Source organism: Vicugna pacos, chromosome 2 (assembly GCF_048564905.1).
Source record: "Vicugna pacos chromosome 2, VicPac4, whole genome shotgun sequence".
NCBI classification, from domain to species: Eukaryota; Metazoa; Chordata; class Mammalia; order Artiodactyla; family Camelidae; genus Vicugna; species Vicugna pacos.
Window position 1 is genome coordinate 30,516,147 of NC_132988.1, and position 20,432 is coordinate 30,536,578.

Sequence of the window (20,432 nt, forward strand, 5' to 3'; positions counted from 1 at the left end):
GAAGAGAACAGAAAAGAGGAGAGAAAAGAAAAGGAGGGGAGAAGAAAGGTGGGGAGAAGAGATAAGTAAGATTTGGGTAACCCTTTGAGGGGGTTAAAAAAATGTCTAGACTTTTTGGACTAATTCAATGCTATAATCTTATGAAAAGGATAATCTTATTTAGAAATCTAATTAGCTAAATAAAAGCTAATTTCCTAATTCCTCAACTTCTACATCCAAAAAATCATTACAGCTTCCAGACTCATGTAGCTTTGAAGTAGGAAAGGCCTAAAGGAAGAGTTAGAAGGCCACTCTGGAATTGCCATCTTAACCTCTGAATCAGAACTGATCTTAAAATCCCTGGACTAAAAGAATCAGTTCAAAGGCAAAGCCAGAGAGCTGTAGTCCCAAGATCTGCTATAAATAGAACATGAACCTTGCTCTTGCCAGGAAGACAAGATTCTTAAATCAGGGTTAATCTCACTATTTATTTATATATATATATAAAATACATATATTATATAATTTTTATATATTATATATTATATAAAATATGTTATATTATATAAAATATATATTATATAATTTTATATATTATGTATTATATAAAATATATATATATTTTATTATTGAAGTATAGTCAGTTTACAACACTGTATCAATTTCTGGTGTAGAGCATAATGCTTCAATCATACATGAACATACATATGTTCATTTTCATATTCTTTTTCACCATAAGTTACTATAAGATATTGAATATAATTTCCTGTGCTATACAGTATGAACTTGTTTATCTGTTTTATATATATTAGTTAGTATCCACAAATCTTGAACTCCAAATTTATCCCTTCCCACCCTCTTAATCTCACTATTATGATGAGGAACTGATATTGTCTCTCAAGAAGGATCAGCCAGTGGATTCTGGCAGCTCAAGAAGGGAATTAGGAGCAGAGTTTCAAGGGTCCTTGCCTAAGGCAACTTAAAATCCTGTAGTGAACTGATTCCCTCAGTGCACCATAAGACTTCCCCTACTCCCCCTTTAAATACTGGTTATAGAACCTATATGACATTCCAGAGACTCAGATGAGAAAGCAGACATATCCTGGAGCATAAGTTCTCACACTTTGATGTACAACTGAATTCCCCAATGAGGAGAATCATAACAGTAAGCTCCTAGTATCCAACACTCAAAGGTGATAGTTTCAAATACCTTACCTCACTTTATCCTCCTGTGCAATCAATCTCTAAGGAAGATGTTGTTTCCATTCCCATTTTACAAATGAAGAAACTCAAGCTGAAGAAGGTTAAGTAGCTTCACCAAGTCACTCCAATAATATATGATACAGCTGGTCTTATGTGCAGGACATCCAATGCCAGATCCTGTATTGTATCAACTCTGTGAACACCACTCTGTCCACATATAACCATGGGGGGTGGTTCCTGAAATTCAGAAGAAAGGGGGTTATTTTAAAAGTTGGCTTATTTGGGTGAACTTCTTTCCACAAACCTACATTGCTTTCTTATTAAACACCACACCCACACTCACACCCACACCCACATCCAAACACAAACACACATGCATACAAAACTACTTTGCACTTCTTAAAACTGGCAAGGCAGTTATCCAGGAAAATGGGAACTTGTTAAATAATTCTAAAGTATTTCAAAGAAAGTAAAATTATCCCAAAATACTGTGAGAATTATTCCTCCAGGGCACAGAATTATTTACATAGCTACCACAACTTTTAAAACAATGTTGATGTGTGGTGACATTTGTTCCATTAAAAAGAGAGAGAGAACTCTCCTGACCTTTTCAGGTTGACGACTGTTCCTTGATTAATCAATCCAAAGTAAGCATCCCAAGCATTGTTGTACAACCTCTCCATTCTGTATGCCCGATTATTTATATGGTATGGCACATTTGAGCTATATTTACTTATGGTAGTTAGGTTTAAAACCACTTTCGGGCACACACAAAACTGTGACCTCACCAGCAATCCATTAGGCTTTTTCAGAACTCCTCACTCCCTTCAGCCTCCTCTCAAGTGTTTCTGTCACCCCTCTTCCTCTCCTTTCTACCAGCCCCCAGCATTTTCACCCCCATCCATATGTACTCCTGCTATCAACCATCTTATTTCACTTAATCTACTTCTTCAGTTTATCTTCTAGAGCTCCTTCCAATGTGAATAAGCATTCTTTATGCCCCTCTCTCATTGACTATCCTGTTTTGTAAGACCTTTATTTAATCACCTCTCCTAATCTCAGGTGAAGGCTACTTGATTTCCCCACTATGTGCCACCCCTCTTCATGGTTGTCTGTAGACCTAAAGGATCCTCGCCAATTGCTTCAGACCAGAATATATGTCTTTGTCCATACCCAGTCCTCCACCAACATCCCAGGATCTTCCTCTGCACTTGGGAAGATCCATGCCCATTGATGACCATGTCAAGTTCCTGGCCTCCCTCCTCTTTAATTCCCACAAATTCTATCTTCATTTCATCTTAGCCTCCTTTCAACATAGTCAAACCTTAGTTTTATCATCCATACCTGTTTCTATGTTCTTAAAGTGAAATTCAATTTACCCTTTAAGACCATAACCTGCCATCTCCCCAAATTTCTTATCTTTCCATCCCACTGCCCCCTGATCTTCATAACAGCCCCAAATCCCATAATCTTAGTTTATCTTGATTTGCCTTTCCAATGGTCAGATAATTCATTACCTCCCTAGAATCCCCTGCCCCTTGGTCTCCTACCCTTCCCACTTTGTCAATCACTGTCTTTCCCCTTGTTTACCAAACTATCTCTACCCATTGTCTCCATTTCTTCACCCACTTATTCCTTAATTCTATGAAATCTGGCTTCTATACACATTGCTATGCTGATGCTAGTGTCTTCTCATTTTTCTGGAATTCATCTCAATTCACTACCAAATTGAGAGACTTCTGCTCATTTTTTGTATCCTTGCTCATTCTGCAGCATTTGACACTGTTTGCTGGACAAATATTTCTTCCTTCCAGTTCTAGCTCTCTCCTCTTCTGAGACATCATGCTATCCTGCTTTCCTTCCTCCCTTTACCTGCGCCCTATCTGTCTTCCTCTGGGCCTTTCTCCTCCTCCCCTAACTCTCCAAAGCTTGGTGTTTCCCTAGATTGTATCTTCATGTTATTTTCACCCTACTTTTATTCACATATGGACCTAACCTATCCTTTATTTCCTCATGGAGTAAGAACAAGTTTAGAAACAGAACTGACCTAGGTTTTGCCTCTTAATCGAACAGGATCTGACAAATAGTAGGTCTTCAACAGTGATGAGATAAATGAACTGTGTGAACATAAGCAAACCAATCAACCTCTCTGGGTCTCAGTTTCATTGCTGTTATGTGAACTGAATGCTACAGTATATAAAGAATCTTATCTAGGGACCTAGAAAATAACAGGCATATAGTACAATAAACAGTTAACCTGTCCCCTACTTCCCATGCAAATGACTCTCAAATCTAAATCTGTGAACTATATTCATAGCAGAATCCCAGACCCAAATATACATATCTCCCTTGATAGCCAGTTGGCCCCTCAGTCTCAAATATTTGAAACTACCCCATCTTCCATCCCAAACCACTTCCTCTCCCTCTCTTCCCTATTTCTATAATGATGCTACCATTCTCCCAGTTATTGAGGCTTCAGATCATAGAAATCTTTCTTGTTTCTTTATACCCTTCCCATATTCCACTATCAAGAATAAGGACTACTTCCACAAAGTCCTTCAATGTCCTTTCTACTCCCACTGCCAAGCCCCTCACCAGACCCACACTGGCTCTTGTTAAGAGCCCCACAATAGCCTCTTTAGTACTCTATTCACCTCACTCTCTTCCCACTTCACTCTTGTGATGTCTACTTTCCTAAAATCATCCCTGATCATCTCATTTCCCTACTCAAAAGTATATAATAGATCCCTGGTACTTACTGAGTGGAGCAGACTCCTTAGCCTGGCAATCAGAGCCCTGCACCTATGACCAAATTCCTACTAATGTTTTCTTTATGCACCCTGTGTTTCTCACCTTTCTGTCTTTATTCATATGCTTCCTTTTGCCTGTAGCACTTTCATCCCCAACTACAGCTGCCGAATTCTGACCAGGCTTCAAAGTCCAGCTCAATTTTTTTTTTTTTTCAGTTCTAATCTTTTGAGAAGTCTTCCTTGATCTTCTGGGTTGAATTTGATCATTCTTTCTCTAGTATTTCCTCAGTGGTTATATTTTCATGACTTTTATTTTATTGTATTATAATTAAGGGCTTACATATCAGCCTTCTGTACTACATAATAAGCTCCTTGAAGATAGGAGTCATGTCTTATTAATTTTTATATCCCCAAAAAACCTAGCAAAATTCTTTGCTTAGGAAAGGCTGTCTTTAAGTATCTGTTAAATTCACATGTATGTATCTTTAACAAATCACACACTGGAATTTAGTATTTTTGAAACTGAACATTATGATCATTTCTATGTAGACAAAATGTAGCTTTCAAGGCTTCTTGGCGACATATCTCTTAAGAATTGACAGAAAAACCTTAAAAGACAGTTACAATAGCTGTGAAATGTCTTCCCCACCTGCACTTTGGCCTCACACTCAGATCATAGTGATGGCTGAGCTTATAGATGAAATTATAAACTTAGAGAAAAATAATTGTTATCATCTTCCTGGTTAAAAAGACAAGGAAATACTTCCTGCTCTGAAGAGCCTAGTGTATGAGAGATGGAGAATGTGTCAATTCAGGAACATTAATGGCAGGGGTAACCTGTCAAGGCATTAGAATGCTTTGTAAAACCCAACGTGGACTTAGTCCTTGCAGTTAGCAAGTCCCAGAAGCTACATGGTACATCAAAAGGGCTTTAAAGTTATCTCAGCTGAGCGACTGATAGGCTATGAGACCTTGTCAAAGTCACTCCTTGCTTTTGGCCTCCATTTCTACATCTATAAAATAAGGAGGTTAACATACCAGGCAATCTCTAAGCTTCTTTTCCACCCCAGACCTGCTCTGAGATATAAGATGCCTCTGCTCTGCAGCCATTTGAAGCAATACAGCAAAGGAGCAAAAAATCTGAGCATTATAGTCAGACCCAGCAGGCACCTGTCTTGGCGCCTCCAGCTGTGTATTGTCTAGGAAAATATATAATCTCTCTGCTCAATTTGGTCCCTAGATCCAGCTCCTTCTGAAACCCATTCATCCTTAGGGTTTCCAGTTAAATGAGTCATTAAATTACTTTTAACTGGGATAGCTTTATTTGGGTTTCTTCATCTGTAGGAAGGCCATGATGATGATAATAATAATAGTAACTACTTCACAGGGTTATTTTAAGGATTAAAAGATATGTGTGAATTGCTTAGTACAATGCCTGGCACATAGCAAGTGCTGGATGAATTTGGTCATTATAAAGTTAAACGGGATCCATTTTCAAAAACAGTAAACATATCCTGAGAATATTAAGTGAATCACCTTCCACAGGTAGGTGCCCAAGTATGTCCTCAGGCAGCCAGGAGGTGGCCCTGAGCTTCTGAAGATAAGGGTTATAAACTGGTAGCCCACAAATGTTTGCCCCATGTGTGTATTTTCTTGGTATAAATAGTGTTCTTGTTTAATTGATTAAATTACCAACATTTAAAAAGCAGGGTTTCACATTTCTGGCTTCTTTTGAAACATTGGGAGTATCTGGCAATAGTGAACTTGCATCCTGCACAGCATCAATAACTAGAGCTTCCCCTTAAACTTCCCATTGCTCCCTATTGTCCTCCACCCAGCCTGTTCCACTCATTTATGCTACATGCCTCATCCTTCTAGGCATTTCAGTTTTGATCTCTGTCCTAGGAGATGAGGACAGTTGTTCTTCTTCATTAGATAGCCCACACTTTTCCCATCACATGCAGAGAGTCTACAAAAGAACCAGCACAGAGAGAGAAGTGGAATTGAAACATAGGAGTCAGAGGGAGCCCTAATTATATCATTTGGTCCCTAGATCTAGCTCCTCCTGAAACCCATTCATCCTTAGATTTTCCAGTTAAATGAGTCATTAAATTCCCCTTTTTAACTGAGGTAGTTTTATTTAGGTTTTTGTCCCCTGCAACCAAGAGACAACCAATTCTATGACTAGGGTGCCAATTTATCCTTGTTTTATCACTGGAAGTCTCACATCCCTGGAAACCTTTCAGTCCCAGGCAAACTGGGATGGTTGATCAGCCTATTCATGGCAAAGTTATGATTAAAAGTCATTCAGATAGTTGTAATCAAAGCTTATGCTCTCTACCTCTTTGCATCTCTCACTTTCATTTCCAAAATTCATTATTAAATTATCAAAAATGGATGAGATTTTGGTTTCTAATACCATTTTCCTATAAAATAAACCATGGTATTTTGGAGAAATGGCTCATTCTAGGACTGGAGCAGAGAATATACAAGATATCCAGGAGCATCTTGTACTAGAAAGCCAGGGAGTGGTCAAAAAGCAAAAATGATGGGGGGACATCAGACATAGGAACCAACTGAAAGAGCTCCCAGTAGCCAAAGCTGGACTAGTCTGAGCAACAAAATAAATACCAAAGTATTGCATTATAACCCAAAGTATAAAATAAATATTAATGGATTCATACTGATGTACATAAATGACTGAATAAATAAATGAGAAGAGACAAATCTCCCTTATAGAAGCATTCCAAATAATTTATGATGATATTCCCCTCTCCAAGAGGTTAAACTTTAATTTTCCACCCCATTATCCCCTTTATAGTCGGCTGGCCACAATGACCAGCTTCCAAAAAGTAGAGAATGGAAAAGGAGAAAAAAGCAACTTTGCAGTAGAGAAACCTGACAAGGTTGGCAAGGTTAACGTCAACATGAAGAGTCACGCTGATGGCATGTAACTTTAATATGATGTATGAGAATGGCATTACACTTCTGTGGTCTTCTTCCCCAAAACCCTTGATCTCTATCTAACCATGAAAAACACTTTGAAGAAATCCAAATTGAGGGACATTCTAAAAAAACAAAAACAAACAAAAGACAAACAAACAAAAAACCTGACTAGCACTTCTAAAACTATGGTCATCATCAAAGACAAGGAAAGTCTGAGAAACTGTCACAGATCAGAGGAAGCTAGGGAGACACATTAACTAAATGTAATGTGATATCCTAGGTGGGATCCTAGAACAAAGAAAAGGACAGTAGGAAAAAAACCGGTGAAATCTGAATAAAGCCTTTAGCTTAGTTAATAATACTTACCAATGTTTATTTCTAACTTTTGAGAAATATACCTAGTGATATGGGATGTTAACAATAAAGGGAAACTGGGTGTGGCACATACAAGAGTTCTCTGTACTATCTGTGCAACTTTTCTGGAAATCTAAAACTATCATACAATTTTCACATTAGTTTTAAATAATAGACCAGTTCATATTGTAAAGGAAAGCCCCACTATGAAGAGTAACATGGCTTCATCCATTTCAAAAACTTAACATAAAATAATACACTTTAGAAAACATGGATTTTTATATATTTTATACATTTTCTGTATGAAGTAACGAGCAGTCCAGTGTCATCTGTCTGGACAACTTTTTACAGTATAATTGCAAGTTAGTTGTACCATAAGATTTGATTGGCCTACTTAGAATTTTGCTTCTTCTAAACATTCATTAAACTTACAAACTAAATTAATGCTTGTTCTTACATGTCTTGACAGAACAAATTAACACTATCTGAACAAATTAATAACCTTGGCTCCTAACTCCTATGATTTTGGCAGGTTATACTTTCAGTTTCTAAAGCCTACACACAGGGATATCCTTAGGTAGGGATCTGCCCTCCTATCAATACACATGAGGAGTTATCCATAATGAGTGTTAGAAGGATGCCCTGGAGGAAGAGCAGACCTCATCATACCTTCTTGTCAAAGCAATAAGAAGCTGGCCCAGTGCCCTAGTACGAGACTTAGAAGGAAACATGAAACACAAATCCTCATAGCAAGGAAGCAACTCATTCACTTGACAATACTTTTCATAACACCTGAGCTAAGTATACAGAAATGACAGACCCTGAAGGGTTTCCATTCTTACTAGAAATTTCCATTCTTACTTTCCATTGCCCCAAAGGAGCAAAATAGCAATATGTTGTTAAACAGGAGGTGTAAAGATGTTAAACAGATGAAATTAATTAATCTTGAAATATGCAGTTGGGTATTCATCCAGCACATCAGAGGCATTGAGTAAGAGGAATAAATATGCATTTCATGAAGAAACACTGATCACGTGTCTCCAGTTGTTTGCCTCTTCTAGGCCCAGAGAAGTTTGCAGAAATTATTAGGACACAGTCCATACCCTTAAGGTACCTTCTGTCTGGTAACTGGGATAAAGGAAGTACACCAGTGTTACAAGCACAAAGTAAAAATTAGTATGTTCCCCCAAGAAAGTACAAAGTTCTCCTGGAGGTCAAAGAGGAAGACATTAAATCTAGTCACAGATAGGTAGGGCAGTAGACGGTATTTTGAGATAGGCTAAATTGTGGTGCAAACTAGACAGGTCTGAATGGGGGTATTACAGGCAAAGGTACAACCTCAGCAAAATCACTCAAGTTTTCCTCTTTACCTAGGGTATATGTAAGTCTTAGAAAATATGATTTTAAAAAGGAACCAAGATAGATGCTAAGTCCAGAGGGAAGACTGGGATAAGGAGAATGATATTTTCATGTGCTCTTAACACATCTCCCCTCAGACTGCTTATCAGTCACAGGGGGGAAAATACTAACTGTACTGTGAAGAAATCAGGTAACACTTTAATCAAATGATCAATACTAACATGACCAATGAGGAGGACATCATGTGACTCCAGATGCCCTATGCCAAGAAGGACATGACATTTCTGTTATAGTTTTCTAGCCAAACATCTAACTTCCTCATGAAGAAATCTGAACCTAATCATGAAGAAACATCACACAAGACCAAACTGAGGAATCTAATATAAAATAACTGGCCCATGTTCTTCAAATATGTCAATATCATAAAAGAGAAAGAAAGGTGGGGATTTCTTCCAGACTAAAGAAAGCTAAAGAGATGACATGACTAAACACAATATATGATCTTAGACTGGATTCTGAACTGGAGGGAGAAAATGCTAGAAAAGGACAATGTTGGGACAGACAATGGACAACTGAAACAGAGACTGTAGATTGTTTAAAGTTTTGTATTCATGCTAAATTTCCTGAATTTAATAACTCTACTGTAGTTACATAAGAGAATATCCATGTTTTTAGGAAAAATGCACTGAAGAATCAGGGTGTAAATGGGCATGACATATGCCATCTACTCTCAAATGACTCAGAAAAAATAGGTATATTCACATGGAAAGAGAAAAAGCAAGTAATAAAACTATGGTAAAATGTTAAAAATCAGTGACTACAAGTAAAGGGTATAGGGTTGGGAGAGTGCTCGGCACCATTCTTGCAACTTTTCTGTAGTTTGAAATTATTTCAAAATAAAAACTCTTTTAAAGACCCTAAAAAGCATTAAAATCAAAATTATTTTCATGAGTAAAATTTCATAGCCAATTTCTTTTAAGGTATTCATTTTTTAACATAGATATAATTTAATAGTTACATAGAAATTGAAACTTTAGGATCTTCTTTTTCATTTAATATTGTCTTATTTAAACATTGCTATATGTCAACTTAGTCAAATATCAATCATTTTTATGAACTATACGTAGTTCATTCCTCTATTGAACATTCGTGTCATTTCCAATTTTCACAATTACAGTGTCACTGCTAAGAACATAGATAAAAAAATTACTTCATTTCCTTTGGGAATATTTCCTGTGGATTTTAGAATAATTCTGTAGAACAAGATCTAAAAAGAAGACTGTACCATTTTAGATGTCAAACTTATATGGGATCCACTGATACTAGAGGAGATTTCCCATACTTTTGAACATGGAATCAGTTTTGAAAATTGCTCATCAACACATTGGTACCACTGCCAGACAATAGCTGTCTCTCTCTCTCTCTCTCTCTCTCACGCATGCACGTGCACACACACACACACACACACACACACCATTCACCAAGACTGAAGAGCAAACAGAGAAAGAGAAGGATGCACAAGGAGCCAAAATAACAGATTATCACTGGTTGATTCACTACCAACTCATCTGGAAAGCTTTTCTAGCTAACACAAAGCACAGCAGACCAAACTTGCCCATGCTCAGATGCACTGGGTTTAGTCAGTATGTCTTATTCTTATAGAACTTCCAGTATTTTGAGATAGAAACTGTTGAGTAACAGGAAAAAAAAAATTAAGACATGTACTTTGACTATAAATGTCTGGGGAGCTTGAGCATGATACAACTGAAGAAAAACTTTGTATGGAATGATAATTATCTCAGGCTGAAGAACAAATTGAGCTAACGATTGTAAACAAGAATCACCCATTAGCAATTTCAGCCATTAGGGACTGGTTCGTAAAGGATAAGAAAAAGAGCATGGGACTTTGTGAAAACCCTTTCTTGTCTTTAAGGAAGTATGCACACACATACACATTAAAATATATGTTTGCGGAGAAGTGTAAAATGTGTGAATACACACGAAATGTAAGCACTTGAATTCTTACGAATACACACTAATGAACAAAGGTAGTTTTCAAAGCATTGCCTAGCATAAGGGAATGTTTAGGGTGATGGAAATGATCTATATCACAGGATCTAAATGATCTACATGACTTTGAAACTGGTTACATGTGTACATGCATTTGATGAAAGTCTCAAACTATTCACTTAAGATCTGTAAATTACTCCATGTAAGATATGTCTCAAAAATGCAAAAGAAAGCACACAAAATCAGCAGATCTTCTCTGTCACTAGTTCTGTGTGCTTCAGCAAGTCATAGCTTTCACCTTCCTCATCTGAAAGACAAGGGGCTTGTGTTAAACAGTCTCCTTAACACAATCCCTAAGTTCTTTACTAGTTTTAGGATCTAACTGATACTTTTTTTTAAATAGCAATGAATTTATGGAAATTAATAATCTGACTTAGAACTTTGAGATTTTAACTTAAAAGTTTCAATTACATTGATATATACATTATCATCGTAAGTAGAAGTTCAAATAATACAGATAAGATAACTGTTCTCTCTGGCCCTTTTCTCATAATCCTAGAGGGGACCTGTCCTGCCAGGTTGCAGTATATTCTTCTAGGCTTTTATTGTTGCTGCTTCACAGGCAGTATGGCTCTGTGGCTAAGCATAAAGACTACGGAGTAATGCTGCCCAGGTCCACAGCCCAGCAGCACCATTAGCCAGTGTAGACCTTCCTGACATCACCCAAAATACCTGTGCTTCAGTTTTCTCATCTAAAAATAGTGACAAAATGGCAACCATTCATGAGGTTGCTGAGAGAACAAGGTATGACACACATACAACACTTAGAGCCTGGCACCCAGAAGTATCACTTATTACTGAGAAACTGTTCACTCTTTCATAGTAAAATATCTACACTTGCTTCTTTTAATACAGTTGAAGAATAAGTTAAACACTTATTCTAATTCAAAGTCACTTAAAGCACTATATTAAATACAAAGGCACTTAGAGAAATAGGTCTCTTGGAGTATTTAATCACTGGTCTTGAGCCAAAAAATTTCTTCAGTTATCATTCAGTAAAACTTGTAGATGGAAATCAGGTCCATCCAATTCTGTTACCAACATTTCAGATTTTTATTTAATATGAAAAGTATTAATGTGTAAGAATGTGTGCTTGCTTCAGCAGCATGTATACTAAAACTGGAACAACACACAGAAGATCAGCATGGCCTCTGTGCAAGGATGACATGCAAATTCATGAAGCATTCCATATATTTCTTATGGTTACCAGGAGGAAAGGGAGTGGGAAGAGATAAACTGGAAGTTAAGAGATTTTCAAATATTAACTACTAAACATAAAATAGATAAATAACAAGTTTCTACTATATAGCACAGGGATGTATATTCAATATTTTGTAGTAACCTACAATGAAAACGAATAATGAAAATAAATATATGTATATGTATGACTAAAACATTATGCTGTACACCAGAAATGGACACATTGTAAACTGACTATATTTCAATTAAAAAAAAAAAGTTAAATGGGTAAGAGCGGGGTGAAAATGAAATTCAATAGAGCCATGTCCAGTCTTGTCTCTGTAGGCCTGTCCCATCACTGAAAATCACCAAGAAGTCACAATACCTAAGGATCCAAGGACAGCAGGAAGCATAAAATGTCACAACACATAGCTGATAAATGACTAAGTTTTGTATCCAGGCTTGTGGGAGGAGTACAGCATACTTTCTCTATTATTCACTCTGCGTTTACTCTGTCAAATGTTTTGACTTCCCAATGCAGAATCTTTTAATGAAGAAAAAAAGCCTGCCTCATTGGATTTGAATTTATTATTTCAGTGACACAGAAAGACATGGAGATTAAACTTTCAACTGGCATAAGGGAGAATAAATTACCACATTTTCTTCCGATCAATTTTTCACCTTTACACACAGTGATAAGAGCCTCTGCCAAAGGTCCTTCATTCTACCCGCGTGAAAGGGCTCTGACACCTGTTTAATCCACAAGTCAACAGTCTTAAGTATTGAAAATGTGAGGAGCCTAACTGTGGATTTGCATAGTTCCTGGCTCTGTGGATCTGTCTGCTCCCATGACAACCCCCCCCTGCAGAGAGTGCACCCATGTGGCACCCTGCTGGAGATGAGAGACCAAGAGGGTGGGAAGAAAGGCCTGGACTTGCCCTTTAACCAGATTCAAGCATGTTACCTTGGCCTTCTTGACTGAATACCATATCAACACATTTCCAAGAACATCAGCTGACCTCGGGGAGCAGAGTGAACTATGGCCCTGTGGTGTGATTTAAAGATCCCTCACTCTCCTTTGAAACTGCCTGACAACCTGTATTCAAGACTTAGTCCTTTAGTTTAACAAGTATTGTCTTAAAATATCAGTGTCCTTGGGACAGTCTGTTAATGCAATAAGTCATCACTCATTCCCACTATGTTATATGTTCACCTCATCCATTCCTTTGACTCAGGATAAGAACTTAAAAGGGAAGGAAAGACAGTTTTGGAGCATGCGGCACTGCCGTGGAAGGAAGGAGAAAGAGCAGAGAAAGTGGGCAGCTGGAGGACAGCAGGAGGGCCCTGATGCCCCAGGGCAAGGAGAGGCACCCAGGAAGTGAGTTTAAACTCAAAAAGCCCCAGTATTTCCCAATTTGGGGACCAGCCTTCTTCAGGGAATACTACTCTAGCTCTGGGCTATGGCCTAGAGTTGCATAAACTCTGCTTATCTTTCAAATTAATGGCAGTGAGATTAATGAGGGAGCAAGTTTTCAGTGTATAAACTAGATTTTAAATAACCCAGTAACCACATGAAGAAAGCATAAGGAAAATTTCTAAATGTACATAATTATAATTTCAGTGAGGAATGACATTCTGAAGTTGCATGTGACACACAGAAAATAACCCCATCTATACATTTCTCCCTCTTCACTGAGGCAAGGTGAAGGCTGTGGCAGTCTTCTGTATGATGACCCTGGGAGGGGAAGACAGTCATCCCACACTGGCCTGATCTCTTGTGCTACATTTCACAAGCCACAGTCACAGCCATATTTGGAGTATAGTAAGGACAGGACCTACCCAGCTGTTGTTCTCCTGAGGATGGATTTGCCGACCATCTCTCCCCAAATATGAGCTAAGCAAACCAGCAGCTATGAATTTGCTTCAAATAAACTACTGTTTCCCAAATCTGCCTGGATTGTAAAAATTATCCAGAGTACATATTTAAACTAAGCAGTCCCTCCAAATTCTGATTCAATAGATCTGGTAAGAGCCATGAAAACTGTGTTTTTCACCAGCACTTCAGATGATTTTTACAATCAGACAAGTTTTATACATACTAAGATAAGAAATCTGCAACTTCAGAAAGAAAACTAGAAAGAGGGAGAGGCCAGTGTTTCTCCACTGAGCTTGGAGTACATGTGGCTGTGCCTTTTGGAGGATGAAGCAGATTATTACTTCAGGCCCTATTCATTGCCTATCCTGAGCTGAGAACTTTTCATGGTGTCAATAGCACAAAGGGATCCAAGATAACGAAGGAATTCAACTCTTAGGTGTAAAGGCCTATTAGTACCCACAAACTCTCTACATCCAATGAAACATACAATGAAAACTGAGTCATACAGCTATTCTTCCATGTACTGGTGGTAAAGTCACAGTCCCATCATAACCACTCCAAAAAAAAGAGGATCTCAATAGCATAATGGTACAGCCAGAGTTCTGAGATAATAGACTAAAGCAGCGAGTTAAAATGTGGGTGGGTACTACCGAGAGCTAGTTTGAGGTACAACCCCCAGATGGAATACAACTTTTCACAAGAATTCCTCTACCACAGAAATGCAATAGGAACCCCAACTGGCAGCTTCAGAAACACATGGCCTAAGCCTAGAAGAGAACACAGGAAGATAAAAACAGTAATTATATGGAGTGGCCGAATTGTAAGTGAAGGTTTTCTATTTATTTTCTTTATTGTTATTTTAATGCAAATGTGATAAATAAGAAATTAACAATTGTTGATGTATTACTTGCTATTAAGTATTTCTTAATCACTATTAATAAACAATTATTTTGTCAAAAAATAAATTTAAATATTCCTTAATGACAAGTCAATTTACTAATTGCTTCTATTAATGAAGCTATTATATTCCATCAACATATTTCTTTGTCATTAACTTCATTTTCAGACATAGAAATAATATGAGGCATTGAGAGTCATATCCCAATTTCAAAGCATTTTATACAGTATGAAAACAGAATTAAATGTTTATTAAACTAGTACTAAACATTCTGAAAACCATAAAATATGCAACAGAAGTCTCTGAGACAGAGGGAGGGGAGAGAGTAAAGATGCAAGAGAGTTCATAGTAGCACTACTTACAACAGCCAAGACATGGAAACAACCTAAATGTCCACCTTCAGATGACTGGATAAAGAAGATGTGGGATATTTATACAATGGAATACCACTCAGCCGTAAAAAAGAATAAAATAATGCCATTTGTAGCAAAATGGATGGACCTGGAGATTGTCATTCTAAGTGAAGTAAGCCAAAAAAGAAAGAAAAATACCATATGATATCTCTTATATGTGGAATCTTAAAAAAAAAGACAAACTTATTTACAAAACAGAAACAGACTCACAGACATAGAAAACAAACTTATGGTTACCAGATGGGGAAGGGAGTGGGAAAGGATAAACTAGGAGTTCAAGATTTGCAGATACTAATATATATATATAAAATAGATAAACAAGTTCATACTACATAGCACAGGGAACTATGTTCAATATCTTGCAATAATTTATAGTGAAAAAGAATATGAAAATAAATATATGTATGTTCATGTATGACTGAAGCATTGTGCTGTACCCTAGAAATTGACACAACATTGTAAACTGACTATACTTCAATTAAAAAAATTTTTTAAAAGATGCGAGAGGAGTGAGCAGGACCTGCTGCATGGGAATTTACTGGTACTGGTGGCCAGGGTCTTTGCTGCCATCTTCACTGCCTCAGGCTGGGGGGCTGGTCTTGCAGAAAGTGTACTGTGGTTAGTTCCAGCCACCTTCTCCCAAGGACAGCAGGGCTCTCTGGCAGAAACGTACAGTTGGAACCATGCCATCTGGGCTCATGATCTTTTTATGTTTCGACAGAGAGGGAAGGAGAGAGTGTCTAAAGGTGGGGCAGGGAGAATGATCACAAAGAGGATCCTAGGCTCCCGAAAAGACAGTCTGACAACTGATATCAGAGGGAAGGGTAGAGACCAGCCCTGAGTCAGTGGAGAGAATCATGGCCAAGAGAGGGAAATGGCAGAGAAAGGAAAAGATACAGACCCCAAAGAGAAACTGTGAGGAGTTGCAGCCTTGCTGCTCTGCAGCTGTGTGAGACAGACAGACAGACAGACAGACAGATGGTGCTGCCTGAGGATCCTCAATGAGACTGTTTTCAGGCAGGCTTGGCTGAGCTCGTGCTACCCTGTCTGGCATGTCTCATGAGGATTTTCTTGTTTGACCACTGCTGACTACAAAGGGTCTTTTCTTCTAGAGCATTTGTTAATGGAGCTATAACTGTGCAAAGAAAGATAGGTCTCAAGTCCAGGCCAATGGGCAAAACTGAACTTACACATCTCCCTCAAAGTTTAAAAAAAAATTTTTGAGATTTGTACTAAAATCCAAGATAGCTTTTTTTAACTTAACTCTCCAAGGGATGTCAGGGATCCTACATGACAACTTTTCTGAATAATATTTTCAATAAAAAGAATTAAGTTGGAATCAATTAGAACTTTCTCTCTTTATACTTTGGTTTGAGGTTTGATGTTCTCCTTATTTTGAGGATAATTATAGGGTTTTAACTTTACATCTAATAAAAAGAAAAGAACAAAATCTATTTTAATTCTGAAATATACTGTTTCTCAAGAGTTAGTCAGATTTCATCAAGCCCTCATCCAGAATACATCATTCAGTCTTAAATGAGAGCCTCTTGACATCTAGGGGTAAGACTGTCCCTGATGTCACAACACCTTAGCCCAAATATCATCTCACCTGGCTGTAATTCCCTAACGTGGCCTTAGTACTGTAAGCAGCAATTTGAGAAACAGGAGCACTGCAGAAGAATTTTAGAAACTAGAAAATCTTGATAAGTGGTTAATATTTGAGGAGATAAACAGAATCTACACACTTTCACGTTGTTATAAAACATTATCAAACAACAGCTCTCATGTTCTGAACGCTTATGTTGTGCCAGGTCTATCTCTAAGTATTCTAAGTGCTCTCATCCGATTCTCAAAACCACCTGTTTGAAATCAAGTTCAGTACTGTCACCCTATCTTACACTTAAGGAAACAAAGGCCTAGCCTGGAGAGACCAAAATCAAGGCCTAAGGCCACAGAGCTAGTAAGTAGCAGAGTCAGGATTTGAATCCCCCTAACTCCAGAGCCTATCTGCTCAGCAATCAAGCCTCCCCCATCAGTGTGATACACTAGGCACCCTGGGATTATCTCCTCCAAGAGGCCTTCCTGGACAACACCTTCACGCCACCTCCTCTCTTCCGGAGTGCATCCTGTTCTTTGTGTTTTCAGAGCCCTTTACCAGTTGTCTCCCAAGAGGAACTGCACATTCCTTGAAGACAAGGTCCATGGCTTATTTATCTGTACAGCCTCAGCACCAACCAGGGAGACTAAGAGCTTACAAGATGTTGAAATAAGAGATACCTAGGGAAGATACCAGAATTAAACATTATTATTCTCATGTAAAATCTAGTATTATGTATTTATACTTTCACTTCACATAATTAGCATTACTATAATTATTCTTTTTTCTAATACAGTATTGATGGTTTATATACACGCATACCTCATTTTATTGTGCTTCACTTTATTATGCTTTGCACATATTGCACCTTTCACAAATTGAAGATTTGTGGCAACCCTGCATTGTCAGATGATGGTTAGCATTTCTTAGCAATAAAATATATTTAAATTAAGGTGTGTACATTGTATTTTTAGACATTATACTAATGCACACTTAATAGACTACAGTATAGTGTAAACAGAACTTTAATATGTACTGTGAAACCAAAAACTCATGTGACTAGCTTTATTGTGGTGGTCTGGAACCAAACCCACAACACCTCTGAGGTAGCTTGTTGATAAGTTGATTCTATTTTCAAGTAATTCTGTGAGAGCTTTATAGTTGTAGTAGGCAGCTGTAACATTTAAGGCATCAGCAGTGACCAAATGAATGAATAAAAGGAAAATATACATTGTACATTAGATAAAGTAGAACTAAATGCTAATTACTGATTAAGGATGAAGGCCAAGATGTAACCAACTACAACACTTTGAGAGCTCCCATTTTAACAGTCAATGCTCCCTTTCCCCAACAGAAACACACCATAATGTGCTCATATTCTACTGAAGGGAAGAGTCCCTGTCACCTTCTCTCTTCCAGGTTCCCTGTTAAGCTGGGCTTTCTCTTTCTGAAGGTACTCTTAAATCTTAATTTCAGGAAATTCCTAGCAAAACAGTCGTGACACACAGAAAATTTGTGCTGGCAGAGACTTTACTAGCAGCCCAAAGAAGTTAGGAGCCCCGCTCCTGAGCAGTAGAGTAGGACACCATTACAGTGAATCTTGGCCCTACTGGCTATTGATCTTGAACAGTGACTTAACTTCCCTAGGTCTCAGTTTCCTCATATGTAAAATGGAAGTGAAACAGCTCCTACTTTATAAGGCTGTTGGGATAAGTGGTGAGATACTATATGTAAAGCACTTCTCCCATTACCTGGCACACAGTAAGTACTCAGTAGATGTTAGCTATTGCAGCCTATGGGAACTGTTGAGGGACAGCAGCCATGTCCCACAAAAGAACTGGCCAGGGACCCAACTTCAGCACTGGTGTCAGCACTGGAGAATCTTGATCTTCAGCTGAACCATGCAAAAACACAGCAGGGGAGTCCATATAGTACAGACACAAGTGATCAGGTTCTAGCTGTGTGACCTCACTGTACCTCTGTTTCTTTATGTGTAAAATATTGATAATAATAGTACCTGACCCATACATTATTGTGAGGATTAAGTGAAAAAAATGTATATGCACTTACACACAAACATACATGAACAGGTCTGGAACATAACTGTATAAATTATCTGTTATTGTTATTCTAAGCCACCTTCAGCCTTCACTTGCTACCCAACACCTCTGTATTGAAGTAGACAGGTAAATGATATTCTATGTGGTCACCGGGAGAAATTTTAAAATATTTTCCTATATGTTTCAAATAATCTCAGAAATACTTTGCATTCTATATTTCTGTTAGAAGAAGTTGGAGACCAGCCTATCAGTAAGTCCCCTTCTGCTTTTAAAATATCTATCATTAAACTGAAAAGGTCTTGAGCAGTATGTGAAAATGCATGAGAATTCACATTCTTCCTATAAAAGTCTAGTTCTCCTCTACATATTTCAGAGAGAGAGAGAGAAAACTGTAGCTTAGGAAAATTATTTGTCAAGTAAAAATGGCTGCAAAAGTATTTATTTACAATTCTCATTTGATTATTCTCTCTGTTGAAAACCAGTAAAAATGCTCCTGAAGACTTTAAATAAAACTTTCATTATATGCAAAGGAAATGGTACAAGTTACACACTAAATTGTTGTCTAGTTTCTGAATTAAGTCAAGTAAAGAAAGGAAGAATCCAAGATACTGCTGAAACACACCATTCCTTCTGGTGATCTGCCACCTCCAATAAAAAACTGTAATCGAAGCCAACCCTGGGCAAAGCAAGGTCCTGACAAAAGACTCCATTTCCTCCTACAAATACCCACATCAGGGCTGTACCAAGCCATCTCTGCACGTTGGTGCTTTCTTGGTCATTAAGTATCTCTCTCTCTCTCTCTCCCTCTTTGTCTCTCCGTCTCTCTCCCTCTCAAACACACAGGGTCAGTCACAGTGATGGTTTAGAGGGAAGATGAGAAAGAGAAGACTGAACAGCTTTTTATAAACTTGACATGCAGAGCCCTGCTGTAAGTACCTAGAGACTCAGCAATAACCAGATCTCCACACTGTCCCTCCCTGGCAACTTTCCAGACATGAAAGAAATAACCCCTTCAAAAGACTATGTTGAAAACAGCCACAATGTCCACCTAACCCTGCACATTTCAGAATTCTTCAAAGTACAGCTGACCCTTGAACAACACAGGTTTGAACTACATGGGTCCACTTATATGCAGATTTTTTAAAATAATAAATACTATGATGTAACATGATCTACAGTTGGTTCAATCCATAGATGTAGAACAGCTGATATGGAGAAAGAAGACATACACAGGAAGGGCTGACTTTAAGTTATATGTGGATCTTCTACTGCACCAGTAGGCTCCCCTAATTCCACCCCACTTTGTTTTCAAGGGTCAACTGCAGTATTTAATGAACCCTAGAAATTTCAAACTACTAAAATTCTTCTGGTAGTACTACCCAGATGCATGACTGTTGCATTTTAAGCTACACTAGGGAAAATACTTGAAGAATCCTAAATTGTAGTTCCCCCAACAATGTCCATTGTCTATCATCCAAATTTGTCTTATGTCAGAAGGCCACTGCTTTGGCAGCTATTCAGCAGCCTATGTAAAATGAGTCAGGGTACTTAGTCCAGCTCCAGACAACTGATGTCTAAGTCACATATCACCTGTACTAGGGATAGCCCCAGACTCAGAGTGTACCCCTGAGGCTTATTGGGTGACAAGATAGGCCAGAACAAGGAGACACAGAACCCCTCAAATGGAGCCCAGGAGCACAGCAGGTGATGGAGAAGGGTTTCAAGAGGGATGACTGGTCTGGGAGATT

The 20,432-nt window shown here is 38.0% G+C and overlaps 1 long non-coding RNA gene and 1 other non-coding gene across 4 annotated transcripts in view; one reads left to right on the forward strand and one right to left on the reverse strand.

The window, feature by feature from the left end:
- Window positions 1-20,432, reverse strand: part of LOC116285905 (uncharacterized) — a 61,653-nt gene that overhangs the window by 27,713 nt on the left and 13,508 nt on the right. For all 3 annotated transcript variants that reach the window (XR_012058910.1, XR_012058907.1, XR_012058917.1), the window contains one exon: window positions 1,195-1,419. This is a non-coding gene — a long non-coding RNA (uncharacterized lncRNA). The remainder of the gene's footprint in view (window positions 1-1,194; window positions 1,420-20,432) is intronic.
- Window positions 11,751-11,857, forward strand: LOC116276862 (U6 spliceosomal RNA). Its single transcript, XR_004186376.1, has one exon. It is a non-coding gene; the product is annotated as a U6 spliceosomal RNA (small nuclear RNA).